Genomic DNA, 17,492 nt, shown 5'->3' on the forward strand with positions numbered 1-17,492 from the left:
TTTAAATTATATGGTAGGTTTGATGTTTTCAAGTGTGTGTTTGCATAAATATGTCGATATATATGTAAATAAATACATGTATAAGCTTGTTCATGTACACATTTATAATGAGTAATTCATTTGGTAATATCGAAACTATTATTTAATTTAGTGAAACTTTTTCAGAGGACATATAGGGTACCAATGTTTATGGTATCGACTGTAGGTCGACATACGTACATACATACACACACGCATACGCACAGAATGTTTTCAAAAATCGAAACAGCATCAACAACCCCTACAGATACTGCTGAATTCGAGCTTCTCTAATAAACTACTCCTGAGATAAAACAATACAGCGATCCATATAAACACCATGCCAACATGCGTACGCAAAACTTTCTATCCATTTCCATTTTCAGACTCAACACCGGTGCTTAAGCGAAACTATCAGCCCCGACGTTTGCAGCCGATGTTCCCCATATTTCTGGTCATCCCGAAAAACCTCCCATGAATCACGGTTATTGTGTTGGAACGTTTTCATCGCGGGCATCCGTCCTCGTCGCGAAATAAATACAGAAACCCGTGAGCAATTCCGAAAAATTTCCCACGCAATTTTTTAAAACAGCTCCTCCGACCGCGGCGGATCCATCTCGGTCCATCCGTCATCATTATCCATCACCTTGAAAATCCCTGTCGGTACGTCAAACGCCGCGAAACAACCACCGGCCGCCTCTGACCCCCTACCGTCGACGAGTTCTCGATTCGACCGGAAGATTTCAATCGAACCCGACGTTCCGTCATCCTCAAACGCGTCCCAACCGAACAGTCTGCAGGTGTGGACATCGGCTACGAGTAAAACGGTTGCTCCTCTCCTTCAACCTCATTGTTCCATTCCACCCCCTCTCGCGGCCGCCCCTTTTCTCCCCTGGCCGACGTCTCTTCTCCTCTCCTTCTCTCATCGAAAGTGGACACATGCTTGGCCCTAGTCACCGTCCCTACGAATTCCAGGGATCAATGCGTCGGTGCACCAAAACGCCTGCGCCACCCCCTTGGACCCCACCACACCCACACCGCTTAGCCAAGCAGCAGCAGCAGCACCACCAGCACCAGCACCAGCAGCAGCACCATCATCAGCAGCAGCACCAGCAGAAGCAACGACGGTGATGGCGCGACGGTAGTGGTTTCCTACACGTACGAACCTCCCCCGCTCTTCTCACCGACGCATACAAAGCACACTCCCACCACCACATCGGCGTCCGCGCGAATCCCAAAGTACGTAGACCCCAGGCACGCCGGTGTCAGAGTGCTGGTGCGTACCGGCTGGTGGTGCCGCCGATGTTCCTGGTCGTGTGCCCACAGAACTCTCTTCACCGTCGGAGGCAAAACCCTCCGCCTTTCGCTCCCCCTATATCGTTCAACCCCCTCCACCCCCACGGAATATACCCCACGTCCCTTTTCTCCCTCTTTCAGAGGCTCCTACAACGTCGCGGCGAGGGTGAGGACGGACTCCCCTCTCCTGCAACGTGCGCGGCGCCCGACCCTCGGAAATTCTGAAAACGTTTCGCGCCTGTGCAGCTCGCGGGGGTGGCGAGGGACCGAAAATCGAGGTGAAAGGAAACGTCCGCGGATCCGGCCTAAGGGTCTCTCCTAGGGCTGGTGCGTAATCGGTGTCCCGACGAAAATATTCTTCGGCCCCGCTGTGCGTGTGCGTCCTACGTGTACCACGAATACAAACCGACCCTTATCAGCGCGACCGCGCGCACACCTGGCCGTATCGCGTCCATCCCCCGATAACCGTGTGTCCTTCTCGTGTCCCGTCGTCGTACTTCGGTTTTCGTAAACACGCACGCAACGCACACGCGTCGCGGTAACGACGTAGGGTATATCTCGGTTTCCGTGCGTGACTGTGTGTATACGAGCGGACGCATCGGCGAGGATTTACATACGGGCGGATAAAGCGCGTCTCGACTGGCGTACGGCCGTGCAGCGTGCGAGTCCGGGGATCCACGGGCGATCGTCGCGATACAACACCAGGGGGATAGAGAGGACAGTTGCACAGAGTGCTCCGATAACCGACGACACGGCGGACTCGTTCGATCGCGGCGGTGGTGGTGGTTTCTTCCTCGCGTGACACACTTTTGTCGCCAGAGAGAAGAGAAACTCTCTCTCCTTTGGCAGACCTCCGAGAGAGGAGGGAACCGTCTTGGCGGACTGTGCGACAACCTCCCGCAAAAATTGATAAGTGCCCGCGGCCGCCTAAGTGAGAGTTCACCGCGGGTGATTCGCGAGTGTGATTCAGGCCCCGTGATCAGTGATCCGAGTTTTATTGGTGTCTGACTGAGAGGTTTAATCCTCTTCGACCCGTTTTGGAAGAAGTACCGATTCCGAGCGACTGGCGGCCGTGATTGCTCGCTTGGATCCCGCGCTACCTTGGAGCCAGCCGGGATTTTCGATTAAAGACCAGGTGGATCGCGTAGTACTCGTGAATAACGGGGGTATCATGTGTCCCCGATTGCAGCCCTCCTTTGAGGGTTGATCCGACGATCCAGGTTCCCAGTGGCCCGTGTGTGATTGTGCGCTGGAACTAGACCGTAGACGTCTTCTTAAGGGACACCGATTTCGCTGAGGGAGCTGGTCCCATCGAGGACTAACCGTGTACCACATCCCCGCGTTGAAAGTGAGTCTTACGATGCATCATTTTACCTCGTCCAGATAGATCGACTCGCTTAGCAACTATAGGGATAAATTACTCCGAATCTCTCTAATCGTCCCACGTAGAATCTGTTTTTTATATACGTTCTGACCGCTGGAAAAATTGCTGCGTCGAATGCCAAAAAGTACCACCGAGTGGTTAAAGTTTTAAGTGAGTTTTACGATCTGATGCTTCATTTCACCCTCGTCCAGTTAAACCAACTGGCATAGCAACTCCGAGAGCGAACTATTCCGAGTCCCTCTGGCCAACCGCGTAGAATCTCTTTTTATATACGTTCTGCGCGTTGTGCAGAATTGCTACGTCGAATGGCAGAGTATCAACGAGTGCTTTATCGTCGTTCGTGATTGAGAATTTATTAACAGTTTGTACAGCTCCGCGCAGCAGCCGACCAGTGACTTCGAATTTAGAATACGAGAGTGGCTTGGTGTCTGGAGAGGGTGTAACTACGTAGTTGACGATTTTTGGTTGGGGTTGAAATCGGGTTTGGTGTGCTTTCGTCGATGGCAGAGTTCCGGCAGATTTCGTGTTTCTCAACGCTGATCGCGTTTGTTTAATCAGAGCAGAAGTTTGTTAATTAACGCACCTGGATGAACGTGAAATTTGCAGGAGAGCAGATGCGAGCCTGATCACTTTGATATTTTTCATTGTTGCTGAAAAACGGTAGTGGGATTGAACACAATCCATTTGGGAGCTTCGAAACCACAATAGTATTTTAATCCTCTGTAAAATTGTAATGCCAGATTTTGAAATTGAAAGAATGTCAAAGGAAATTTATTGGACACCGATTTCTTTACTCTATGGAAAACTGTGAACAAACAACATTAGCATTAAACACTTTTTCAACGTGTTATGGTTCAAAGTTTCATCGAAGGGGTTTTTCACCCCCCAAAATATATTTTTCAACCTCGTACCAGTCAGCAAAGTGACAACGTGATTAGGTTACAACAAATCTTCGACCCTTCTTCTCTAATCATAATCGCGGATTATATTTGCTACACGCTGATATCGAACCGATGTATTTGCAAGCAAAACAGATCACCGGATAATTTCTTGTGAAACTGCCTAACCGAAAATCCCTACCGTAAATACTTCTATCACTTTGGCGCAACTATAACGGGTGTTCAGTGGCGAAATCGGCTAACTTCGTTGGCATAGCTGACAGATCATTCCGTACAATAAATAGTATGTAAACAATAGATTCATTCGGTCCCGTTACCGAGAAATGGTCCGAAATACCGATACATTTATCTCCTCGAATGCATTAGAAGATTATATACCTATTCCTGCTCGGATTGAGATGAGTTGTTCGCCACGGTGTTTATATTTTGTAGTCGTAACAGTAATACTTCTATCTATCCCATGCAAGACGACGACGCTCTTGAAACTACTCTTAGTATTAACAACAATCTTGTCGATATTGAGCGGTCTGTCTACTTGAGTCTATTTGCGTGCCGTAAGAGGCACGAGGAAAAATGGGGAAAATTGTAGTTTACGTTAAATTTCGAGTAAGGAAAACAATGAACTTTCGTTCAACGAAACATGAATTTACGACATTTAGCTGTTACAATTTTTGTCTGGATAAAAAGTTCGAAAAACGAAGAGTACTATAAAATGAAAAGTCTTCCAAAGGTGTTTTATTGTTTAATAAAACACAGATAGTATAAACCGTATTCGATTTTGTCTATTTTAAATGAACACGTACCTGATTACATTTAAATTAATTAACTTTACTATTATAAAGCAAAAATCAAAAGCACCTCATAGGAAACATTTTAAAATCACGCCTAAACGAGCCTAAAGCACGAGAGTTGGCTCTGTTAGATAACAGCGAATTAGTAAAGATTTTATAGTGCGATCCAACGCATTCGGGTGACGAGAGACGCGTTGTATTTTTTGAAAATCCCTTGGAGATGAGGGCAACGAAACGAAGTTAAGCAATGTCGGTTAATGGCATTTTAGAGTAAGACGATGGAATCCAATTTATCCATTTCACGTCGCTTTGTCGCGACTAAAATCCCGAAGCAAGGTAAGCTGTGTTGACTGACCTACAACGAATTCAATCAACAAAGCGAAACCTTATCTTGCGCGAGTCCTGTGTGTTAGCGGATGATAATGCGTTTATCTACACGCCTCGCCGTACTGCTACGGCTTTCGCGATCGCGTCGATTTTTTTCCACCCAATTATCTAAAAACATTTCAATCGTAAATGCGACGCCGCGACTACGGCTGCCACGGTAATACCGTGAAGCGCCAATTAGCAGACAAACCGAGACGTCATGTTACGCTTACTGTGCGAGAAGACGTACCGTAATGAAGAAAATACCTGTCGTCACATCGCCTACGTATATTCCGCGGATGCTCCGCTCTAAAGTACATTCGATGTCGGTGAAACATGTTTTGTTATGCCGATTTTTTTACGCTTTTAATATCCTCGCGTATTAAATTTGAGAGTTAAGCATCGAAGTAAGGAGATTTCATGTCGCGTTACGTGGAAACTATTGACGATAGGAATGAGATGTATAAGACTTTTTTGTAGAAAATATTCTCATCTCCAATTTTGGTTATTACTGTTTTTGCAGTGGAGTGAATAGGTTCTGAGATATCTGCGATAAAGTGTCAGCTGGTAGTTGTTGAAAGTTGTTTGAATTTATTTGTACGACGGTGGTTGGTTTTTCGACGATATCTCGAAAACTGTTGAATTTACTGCGAAAATGGTAGCGACTGAAAATAAAGATAAGGAAATCCTGGTTCAGAAAAGCAGTCGCTGAAAGAGTAATGAAATTTAGTCGAGCAACGACAGTCGAAGATCGTTGCGTTACTCTTCCATTGCAGGATCCGAAAGGAACTTTCCCAGAAGTTCGTCGGTCATTAGTTAACAACTTTTTTTGTACTTGTGGTGGAATTTCCTGGATGTCAATAAGTGTCGAGATGATTATAATTATTATAAATTCTTCAAACGTACGAAACAAATATTCTTTGACATGCATCTAATTTATATTTTCTATTATTGTCTATTAATTCAGTTCTTTAAAAGAATTGCTCTCCCTTCTCTTCTTCTTGCCTCATTTATTTCTATTCACATATGTAGATGAACGCACTACCACAACCTTACCGAGACTCGAAAACCTTTAAATTGGACTTACATTGTACAAGGAGTTATCCGCGTAATTTGAAGGTTCATTAAGTAACGCTCGACTCTTTCTTCCCAAAGGGAAACATCCGGAATTAGGCACAATGAAATAGAAATGTTCTTTTGAACGAACCCAACGCTCACCGATGCGACGCATTCAATTCGATCCACGGAAGGGGAACGTACACGCTAACTACATATCATTTTCTAAATGCAAATCCGACGAATCGTCGAGTATGCATTCGCGATTCAGACTGCTAGACAGCACGTTCATCGAATTTGTCGCCACGTTGACTTTCGTCGTTGAGGTTATTCAACAATTCGTTATTTATGCAAACTCCGTTGGATATTCAGGAGATCGGACAAAAAGAATTCCGCCACGAAACACAATGGCGCGCATTGAGAAGATTTATGTATCGTTTCAAAAGGATTCGCGGCCCAGGAACCGTGGACGTCTATTCGGTCATTTGATAAGGGGAAATTGAATTTTTCTATTTTCGCGTCAACGTTGATATTTATCTGTCATTTTCATCTCGAATTGCTGCTTTAGAGAAAGTAAAAAAACTCAAAAACATTATCTCGTGCAGAGAGGCTATATTTGTCATTCAAGATTTCCTTTAAGGATTTACTAATTCTCTACAATCCCACGTGATCATAAAGTCACATTTTTTATCAATATGTATTCAATGCAATAGTACGTGCTAAGACTTCTCACTTCTGATAGAAGTTTTTGTGTTTTTGTAAATTTACCTTTAGACGTATATCCCTTAGGAAATGTCTGTTGGCATTGTTGACCGACGTGACCGTCTCCTCAAAACTTAATACGAAGCGAGCACTCGTCTTTTAAAGAAAAAAGGTTGCTGCCATATAATCGCTGATTCGATGGCTCACTTATTTTTCCAACTTTATTGACGTTCGTGATTCTCTTGGATTTATTTTCGAACGCCAAAACCGATATCTTCGATTCGGTTACACAACAGGCAGCACTCGCGAAACAAAATAAAGATTGCGGTTAAAGTATCGGAACATAATATTGTTGAAATAGTGAAGGGGCGAAAGTAAATATTATGAGAAATGTATTCTAAACACACGCGGTTTAATTCAGGTAAACATTCCGACTCGCAATTTGAGCGTCCTCTAATGTATGGAATTGTGTGCGCAGAAATATTGAAATCCCATGTTGAAACGATAAATTAATTACTTTGTGTGTTTGGAAAACCTGTAGGTTCGTAACGCAAAATTTCTATCGAGAGCTAAGAGCAAAAAGAACGACATTCGTGTTAATAAATTAATTATTACATACTGATACACGCTGGTGTAAAAATATTTATATGAAATAAACTAGGTTTGTGTGGACAGTATATTTTATGATATTTGTTCTGAGTAAATTAGGGAAACATTATGATCACAGTTAACCGCGATACCAGTCGTTGTTTGCTTATTTAAAAAAAAAGAAAGAAGAAGATCTTAAATGTCCTCTCAGACTTCTTACTTTATTACAGAAGTGAATAATAATCGTTCACAAAAAAAAGTTAATACCCAAACAGCTTAGAAAGCCATTTCCAGCAATTGATTTTCCCACCCAGTCCGAATAATTAAATCGAACTTTGAAACGATTTAATTATTCGGAAGCGGAAGACCGAAAAAACAATATCGTAGATGGTGTCAAAAATGAACGCCACGACAATGAACAGTATACAATGATTCCAATCGTATCGCGTATCAGCCCCATTAAAGTCGCGCTATTTTCGCCCCGGCGATTTCCTCCGAGCAACCCAGGAGAAGCACGACAAGACAAGAAGAAAAGAACAATGGAAAAAGAAGAAAAACAGGGGGGGGAAGAAGAAATCGCGACCGATCGATAGGGCACTTAACCTGCTTAACGCAATTAATCGCATTGCGGAAAATGAATCTGTTGCAACCCTTGTACCAGCGGATCGGCTGAAAATGCGTGATCTCAGCGTGTTGAATAATTCGAGGGATTGGACGCTTTTGATGGAAGTTTGTGTTTCATTTCGTCGGGTTAACGGAACCATTCAGCGCGTAGAATGAACGTCCAGGTAATATTTTCGTTTCATATTTAATCGGAACGTCGTCTCGCCTAACAATACCACGGTCGGGAGTCAGCGGTGTATTTTTCAACGACACTCATCGCCAGGCAATTATAAAAGAACCCTGGCGGAGGCTTCGAGACTCAAGGCCGTCGGATCGCCATAAATTCGCACCCCTACGAGTGAGTAAGCCTTTTTCTCTGGGCGCGCGACGTGCCATTGATCACGGTGGATAGGTATCACGCGTGGCTGAAAGTTCGAAGCTGCTTCGACGCGGTTACGTTAATTCCGAGTGGAGTCCCAGTTCGCCGCAAGAAGCGCCTGAATCGAGGATAGAGACAGGGAGTTGGTACATTTTATGCTGGATAAGGAATACAAGCTTTGGATTGATACGTACGAACAAGAACAAGGGATGAACTTGGAATGTAGATGAGAGGACAGTGAATGAAGAATTCATTCGTTTGTTGTTATGCGAGTGAATCTGGAGGTTTTAGTATTTACTCATAACGAAGAATAAGACTTACAGATTTATGAGTGAAAAGGGTGATGAATTCGTGGGAGGACAGTGATCGACAAATTTATTCGGTTTTTTTTGTACTAATGAATATAGAATCTGTATTCGTTGTTTGGAATGAAGAATAAAACTTATAGATTTATTTGCATAAGTGAAAAGGGTTACGAGGTATTCGTGAGAAGATCGTGATTGACAAATTTATTCGTTTGTATTTGTACTAATGAATGTAGAATTTGTATTCGGTATTCTGAATGAAAAGTAAAACTCCGAGATTGACATGTAAGAATGAAGGTAATTGAATGCTCTAAACCCTGAAACAATGAATTTAAAATTTATTTGTTTATACATATTCATACGAATGAATGTAAAGTGTTTATTCTTTATTCAGAATGTAATCTGCCCCATGTATGCTGCCTTATGAGGCGTTCTGTGAAAACTTTAATTGTAAATCTTTGATGTTTACAAGTCGTGCGTTCATGAATGGCATCCGTTTCACTAAATTTAATTAATGGCGTTATATTTCCTCCCCTTTTCCTTGTCTCTGCGTAAGATAAATTTGATAAGAGTATTGTACATTAACGCCGGCAGTTTTGACACATGTGATGGATGTGAACCGGTTAAATGGCCCAGAAACAATGAAATCGAAGAGAACTGGGAAACACGAGACATCTATAACATACTTAATGTATTATGAAGATGGAGCAAAACGGTAGTTCAAAACTGGAGTTGAAAGGAACGCGTTAGGATGCACAGTGTGCTTCCAAATCCAAAATTGTCTTCTCAGATTCGTATTGTCTAGAAGAAGACATGATAAATACGCTCTACATTTTCCAACAACCATTCCTACTACTCTAGTCATCTTTTCTACTAAATTATTATTACGTATATATTCCTTAACCTGTGTTTACCATTTTCACCAATGAAAGGAAGTACGTTGCTAAATCCGAAATAGTTACATCTCCTCAGATTTATATCGTCTAGAAGAAGACATGATAAATATACTCTACATTTTCCAACGAACAATTACTCTCATCACCTTTATTATTATACTACTACTACTACAAACTTTTACACATATATACACTCTTTAACCCTTATTTATCGTTACCATCAATAGCCACGAATGAAAGGAAGGCGACGTTTCCCTCGAAGGCAACGATTTCTCTACGAGCAACTATTTTCACCATCACCGACACCCACGTGTCCCAAATGCACTTGATAGGGGCCAACTTGTCCCACCTTGTCTTTGTAACACGCGTGATCGAAGACTGGAAGCTGCTTCGGCATAGTTACGTTAATTCTACGTAGGCGTCCCAGTTCTCCGCAAGTTGGCTGGCGTCGCTCCCCCGTCCGGGCAATGGCTGTCAGGAAATTACGGACTTGGCGGTGTGTTGACAACCGATCCTTCTCTTTGTCATTTCGCCCTTTTTTCACACTCCACGATCTCCGAGTATATCTCTCCCTTCAGACGCCCACCCCCTCCGCGTCATTAGTCCTTCGCCAGCATTCCCCGTTTCCTCCCCTGGCGGTGGCGAGACGCCATCGGATTGAAAGCAAATCAGATATTTATTAATACGCGATGGATGGGGTCTTGAGATCTTAATTGTCTCCGTTGGCACCCCAACCAGGGCGAGCTTACCGCGTCGAAACGAATGCCATGGGTTTCCACCCCATGGGTATGGATAACACGCGGCTCGTGTACGCGCGGTCGAGGGGCGTGTTCACCGCTTCAAGCTACGAAAGGGATTAAGAACTTATGACACTCCACGGAGCCGCTTCGCTGGCGCTGGCCCGGAGTAAACATTTTCTCGCGGGATTATCGAAACGAAAGTAAATTAAATTCACTGTCTACCTATGGATTTCTGCTTGGGGCCGCGTTTGCAGTTGGCCCTGCAGCAGCCATTTAGGACGCTTGCTTTAGTGACGAGTGGAGAGGAAGCTTGGAACACTCCCTGCTTTGGCTAATAGCGTGTTTGGCTCCTTTCACGTGACGCAGATTGCAATGAAGGTAGGATAAAGTGTAACTCAAGCTTTTTCGTTCTTTCACTACTATGATTTTCAATCCACTATGCGTTTGTTCCTATTCTGTGTTGTATGACTTCTTCACTCTTTACCTTCTTGCCTTGTTTATAGTATTTTCTTTGGAAATAAAGGTAAAAATTGAGGAAACTCTAACCAGCATCCTCTGCGGGGTCGAAACGTAATCCTGCAACGTTCATTAATAATTCAGTCAGAGTCAGTACCTCTAAATCCTCCTTAGAACTGAAAAACTGGCGAAACAAATATTGCTCTCTCCCTCTCCCTCTCTCTCGAAGAAGAAATTATTCCCTGTTTATTTCTACATTTATAAATTCACCGATGCTCTAAGTCATGAATGACTGAATTCGCTGGTATATTGGACGATCCTATTTGAAAGTAACTTTCGCCGAATCCCTAAACAAAATTTACAGAAATCGTGTCTATTCTACGAATAATGGATTAAAAGTGAACTCGCGTCGCTCCAATGGCAGGTACAACGAACCGTAAAGGATTTGCAATTACGAACTCGCGGAAATAACTACGGGAATGTAAAATATTAAAGAGGATGCAGGAAGAGCAAACAAACCTAAATCAGCCGCTCTCGCGCTTCGAAAGAGCGTTCTCCGAAACGCGCTAATTTCATCAACAGACACGCACATACTGACAACGTTGGGTTGCCTTCCACGAGATTGAAATTGCCCAAATTAATATAATAAATGCAGCGTGGACGAGTATATCGTCGCAACGAAGCGCGCGGAATTTTATTCTAATTTTATACCACAAAAAAAAAAACGCTGTTTCTGGGTGGAGAATTTCAGATTCGAAATCAGACCGTGAATATAACTCGGATCGCAACTTTTATCGAGTGAACAATGGATCGAAAGTTGTTTATATTTCGTACTCGTTGTTTGAAATTTTTCATCTAGATGAGAATTTTATCCATCCATGGCGAATGACAACAACGACGACAGAATTTTTCAACGGGAAACAGAGAAGGCGAAGCTCGCTTGGCATTTTGACGGGTCGATGGAAAAAGGGCCCCCCACCAACGTCAACAACAACAACAACAACAAGATAAATCGGCTTGTTAAAAAGTACTGGAGGGAATTTCTACAGCAAGTGAACTTTAAACGTATTATTAGCCGACCGGGCCGAATATCGCGTTGGAAAGTTGTGCAAATAACAACGAAGAGGATTGCAACGGTGTGGTTGCACGCGCACGCGCGTATCTTCTATAATTAATGATTTTTTTAATACCCCACCGGTGGATTCCAAGTTTTTCTTTTTTTTTTTTTTTCTAACGATATCTCGCACTTCACGACGATGCTTTTCGCGTTATATCAACGAAATCGAGCACGAGCGGATCTACACGAGGCAAATGAAGCGTTATTGAAGTAAACATAATCAGGACGGGAGGATGGAACTTCAATGGTTTTCTTTTGGTTCGCTTTAGTTTTTATAGAAGAGAAAATATAGAAATACAGGCATATTAAAATATGATGTAAAATAATGAAAAAAGAAAGATTGTAGGTTCAGGTTAGGTCAATGTCGAGGATTAATTAGTTATACTGTTTGAATATTGCAACCGGAAAGAATTTCGTTGAAATTAACTTGAATTCTAATCGAAGTCAATCTTACTATGCATTATACTCAAAAAAAGACTACGGATAATAATCATGTTTAACTTCCTTTGCATAGAGACAACTGTCTTGTAATGGACGTTCCTATTCCACTTCGAATTAAACAATTATTCGAAGCTAAACTGCCCGAATGTCGCAAGATTTTGCAGTTTCTGTTTTACATTATATATGTTTCTATAAATGCTCAATTGGATTTACGACTGGAAATCAAGGGGAAGCGCATAAATACTTTAATACCTATAAAGCATCTACTCTAATTCCACTTTATATCTGAAATCGTCGTTTAGGTCAAATGAGCGTACATTTTCAACATCGCATTTAAACTCACCTGGCTCTAAATTTTCTCGAAAATATTCAAGTATACGTGACGAGTTATCCCGCTCATAATGTCCAAATTACCAACCTTTTTACCACACAGTGAGCCAACCTCCGGCGTGTTTCAAGCGTTGGCTCTAAATTCGCCCCTGTGTAAAGCTGTCCTCGGTCTTTTCTCTGCAAAATGGCGCCTGTCTGACCTAGAAATATTAAACATACATTCGCCGTTAAATACGATTGAATTTCAAAACCAACGGTTGGTTGAAGTTTCGATTCATCAATTCCACGCGTTTCCGTCTCTCGGCGTCGGTTAGGAATAATTTCCAACTCGCTACCTACTATTTTATTTATTGCTACGAAGTGTTCTTCCAGTTCTTTCTCTATCTGCCAGGCTATGCACTGTTTCAATATTAAAAACAAGACTGACAATGCTGTTGATGGGGAACTACGCTTGATACTGAATTTTTCAAACCACTATACTGCGGCTTCCTTTATTAAGGTGAGAAACCGATTTCACAAAGGTTATTGCACTTGGTAATTGTGTTAAATTTACATAACGTTTCTATTACTATGATTTCACGCAAAAATTTTATAAAAATTTCTCTAAATAATATATATTATTCGCTTCTTAAATAATTAAGGGCTGTCATAATGTAAATGAAAATCTCTCAAGTAGTAATATTCCTCCATCGAATCTCTAAACCTGCAAGTCATTACAAACACACGGTTAATGGTTTTCTAGATAAAAGAACGCTTTTTTTTTTACTGAATTTTTCGGGCGGTAAATCTGCTGGCAGAAACGTAGCGGTGCGTTTCGTGGTATTTTTTTAACGCTGGACCCAGAATGGAACGCGCATGTAAATGGTAAACAGATATCTGCCGGGCATAAACAGCCCCCAGTTGATCCTGGCCGAGCGCCGTGCCAACGAACTTTACCCTGAATCGTTTAATGATATTCCCAGGCCATTACAGGCAATCATTGCAAGAGTCGAGCGTGAAATTTACAAGGTCTCATTACGGCCGGGAGGACTCGCCGAACGTAGAGCGCGGAGACCGCTAATAATCGAATTAACCCCGTCCCGTTTTAAATTCCGTAACACAGGGATTCTCAGCAGGGCCCAAGTCAACCCTACAATGCTTCTCTGGGGGTCGGTGATGAATGTAAAATAAATGGAAAGACGTAACATCTGTATCGATCACGAAAAATATTCTACTAATACTCGTATAATAATTAAATGAGTTTTTAGGGAACGTTCTATTACTTGCAACTGCGAAAAATGTGAAATTGTGGTAAGAAGATATTCTTATCGTATCGGCAGCCGAGTTGTATGCAAAGTAGATTTTAATTAAAACAAAACAAAGTGTTGTATTCACGTATATATGGACACGGTAGTGTTTATCTTTAAACTACATGCTACCCTTTCTTACACAAAAGATGTAACGAAAAATGTTGGTTGGAAATATGTAAAATTAATATAGTATCGTGACAATACTACATTCAGATGCAAAATAAGTGAACTCTTAATTTGTACTTTATTGAACTGTACATTTTTCTACCCTTTTCTGTAAAAGTTAACACTTTGAAATATTTCTGTAGTTATCGAGATGCACTGGTAGTCACGTGATCTATCGAGGAAGTAAAGAAGGTAATTTACCAAAGGTTTAGGGTAATCAGGGTTCTTCTCGCCTTCTTGCCTTTGCTACTTAAAGGATTAAACGAGCACATCATTTGAATTTCAAAGTAGTTTATTTTGGTGCCTCACATTCAACATGAATATTAATAGCGACTATTTCCTCCTACCCCTCCAATAACGCTCAGGTAACTTTATTCCTCCCCCACAAGCCAATGAGCAACTATTACAAGCAGAAATCACTTTCCTCGTATTCATGGAGAGTCATGTAATCGCACGGAGATCCTTGAAATTATGCAGCGCTTTTACGTTTCACTGTTCTGGCAAGAAACTACTTCTACCCTGAGCGTTCCACCATTTTTGTCGGTGTACATGTAAATAAAAGTGACACATCGTTCGCCCGCAGTTGGTTTTGACATCGCGTTGCGCAAAGTAATTTAAAAACTCGAGCTAAATTAAAAAAGTATTTGTATCAACAACCCAGTGGAAATGAAAATTCAACGCCTCTTGGAGAAACCATAATTATGTTTCGTTAGTTAGTCAGTATTGGTAATATAATATATAAATCTATATTTAACGTGTTATCGTTACGTCATCACGCGTTAACGTCTGTCATCAATGTAGTTGTCTTATTATTGCGAGACAAATTTTCTTAGCTAATTATGAAGCTTTCTCAGAGTCAACTTCTACTCGGTCCTCCAAGTGGCTATCTGTTCCATTACTAAATTCATCTTGAATCACAATTTCAGCCACTACATGGGTAACTCTTCCCCTATATGCACATATACCACATATTACTCCTGCCAATTAACGGATAGATCGCGAGCCAGGGGCCTCGGAGATAATTAAACTCGAGGTCACAAAGAGTTTGAGAAACGTTGGTTCAACACACGAGTTTTTCCCAAGGATCGTTGCACCCTCCCGAGCGTTTCGAACGAGTTCGAACGACGGGTTCGCTGTTCGTGCGTCGACCATTGTTTTCCCGTGCATCGTTGGTTGAACTTAGGAGAAGCACGGAAATTATATGCGCGTGCCTCGTTTAATATGCGCTTGCGATAAAGAAGTTACCGTGAATTAAGCCACGGAGTGCACTCTAAATAACTTTCGAGCCACGGAGGCTTGTTACGAGCCGGGGTTAAATAAACGCCGTTGGGTTCGCTGGAGCATTAACTTCGGCGTAGCTGGAAGGTATTGTTACGTCCTTAACAAGAAAATACGTTACGTCGGCCGCGTCACTCGAGACGGCTGACCGGACACATTACTTGCTCGTCTACTGTCAACGTGCATGTCTCTACACTGACCTATGGAACGGGGACAATGCTATCAATTTAAACATTATAATTTCTTTCGCGACCATTATCTCCCAGACGATTATCTACGACAACATTCCATGGCTATTTGAACACTACGAACAACAGAAAATATATTATTTGATTCTAATTTAAATAGCAATTAAACTCTTCTTCTTGCTCAAGCTTTCTAATGGAACAATACGAAATTAAATATTTGATTAATCATAGAAAACAGAAAATATAGGATCAATCATTTTATTTTAATTTAAATAGTAATTAAACTCGTCTTCTTGCTAAACCTTTCCAATGGAACGTACAAAATTAAATTTACGTTATCAAATATTTTATTAATAGATAATCAATTTCACTTTATATGTATAATTGGAATGCTTTACCAATCCAGAGTATGTATATATATATATATATACTTCATTATATTATATATAACTGGCTGTGGTTTAATAATGAAGAATTTAATAATGTGTATTTAATTTCACATTAAATTCGTTCCAAAATTTAAGCAAGACAACAGAGTGTAATTATTGTTCTTCACAAGCATTAATTGTATACAGTGCGAGGACTTAAATAAATATTCGAGTGAAGGAAAATTTTGTTTAAGGGAGGACATCCCAGTTCAGGTCGAATAAAATTGTAATAATTGGAGAATTTTTTTTTTACGATAACCGAAGTCGAATATAAATGTTTCATGCATGCATTAAAAGCGCAAAATTTTCAACAATATTCCCACCAATGTTCATTAAAAAATGTTAATCTACATGGAAAATATAAGTGCCCTCGTACTACGCCGACCGGAATTTTCTAGTCGCATGGTGGAGTGGATCTCTCTGCTCCAAACGGTCAATATTGAATAAAATTGGAATTTTTAGAAATGGTTTGGGAACGAAAAACCTTCCGTCTTTCTTTCGCTTTTATTCCAGAGGCTTGGTAATCGTTCTCTGTTAGAACCTTATCAACGTGAATATATAGGGTAGTTTAAAATCGGATATAATCGAGCGTATGGTGAAAATGAATCTTTATGTGAAAATTAGTGGAAAATGCGAGGTAAAATTTATTCGTACGAGGCTCTCTACTCAAGGAAATCGATTATGAAAATTCTTGCGGAGACTGCGCGTGAGATTGAATACAACTAGGCTACGTGTCTGACCATTACTCCCTAATTCTACTTGATTTGGAGCGTTTAAACGGTGACCGTGGCATATCATCTGTTCCTACTGATTCGAGCTAGGGAAAATGTAGTATAAATTGTTATAACAGTACAAGTAGTCAGTACAAGCACGTAGAATATTATTATTGTAATAATATTAGTCCAAATCGATTATTATTATTCTAAATGTGTAACTGAAAATCACAGATTGCTCTCACTGATCGAATAGAGAATTTTCTTTTTAACAATCTACAAGGTACAATATTAAAAAATGACAATGAAATTTATTTTTTATTCGCTCCTGAGACTAATGGTCCACAATAAATTTTCCGTGTATATTTTTTTTATAATCACACATCCACGATTTGTTTCGTAAAATGTATTTTCGCTTCTAACCGATTCAGCAGTTTCGTTGAATTTAACGCAAAATTGAATTGCATACCGTCGAACGATATTTCTTTGTATTTGCGCCGTGCCACCGTTATCAAACACTGAGCCACAAAGTGTAAAATACCACTAGCTCTACAAATAGTAAATTGAAATTCATATAGATCTGTTTATAGTACCGACGCGTATAAACTGAATTACGTTCCAACAATTACATGTTTCCAGCGATGCAAATTAACAAATAGAAATTAAAGCAAATAAAGAATTAAGTAACACTGATAAATCCTACGTTTCGTCTCATTCGCACAATTTCAAACAGCTGAAACTTTCTTTAGCACAGTGACTCGATATTATAGAGCAAAATATTCACCACTTGTTTATTTGGCATGTTTAGATTCCATTCTTCGGATTTTCATGTAAAATTTGTAGTAGAATAGTGTTCACAAACGTCGATTAATTTAATAGCCCGCTTACACATTACTTCCACTTTATTTCCAGTTGCGTGCCGTACCTACACGTGAAGTGTATTGTAGAATCTGGTCTAATCTGGGATTACGTCGAATGATCCCTCGAGTCGAATGACTACTCGTGCTTTAAACTTGTGTTTACATCTAGTGATTTGTTCGAATGCTTTCTAGCACAATACCTTC

The 17,492-nt window shown here is 41.0% G+C and overlaps 1 protein-coding gene and 1 long non-coding RNA gene across 2 annotated transcripts in view; one reads left to right on the forward strand and one right to left on the reverse strand.

The window, feature by feature from the left end:
- Nucleotides 1-1,450: 1,450 nt before the first annotated feature.
- Nucleotides 1,451-17,492, forward strand: part of LOC128891374 (zwei Ig domain protein zig-8-like) — a 123,730-nt gene continuing 107,688 nt past the window's right edge. The window contains exon 1 of the mRNA XM_054150819.1: nucleotides 1,451-2,662. The gene's annotated coding sequence lies outside the window, so the exon portion shown is untranslated. The remainder of the gene's footprint in view (nucleotides 2,663-17,492) is intronic.
- LOC128891404 (uncharacterized) overlaps nucleotides 12,458-17,492 on the reverse strand; it is a 61,918-nt gene continuing 56,883 nt past the window's right edge. The window contains exon 3 of the long non-coding RNA XR_008460822.1: nucleotides 12,458-12,567. This is a non-coding gene — a long non-coding RNA (uncharacterized LOC128891404). The remainder of the gene's footprint in view (nucleotides 12,568-17,492) is intronic.

The sequence above is a fragment of the Hylaeus anthracinus genome, unplaced genomic scaffold (assembly GCF_026225885.1).
Source record: "Hylaeus anthracinus isolate JK02 unplaced genomic scaffold, UHH_iyHylAnth1.0_haploid 12001, whole genome shotgun sequence".
NCBI classification, from domain to species: Eukaryota; Metazoa; Arthropoda; class Insecta; order Hymenoptera; family Colletidae; genus Hylaeus; species Hylaeus anthracinus.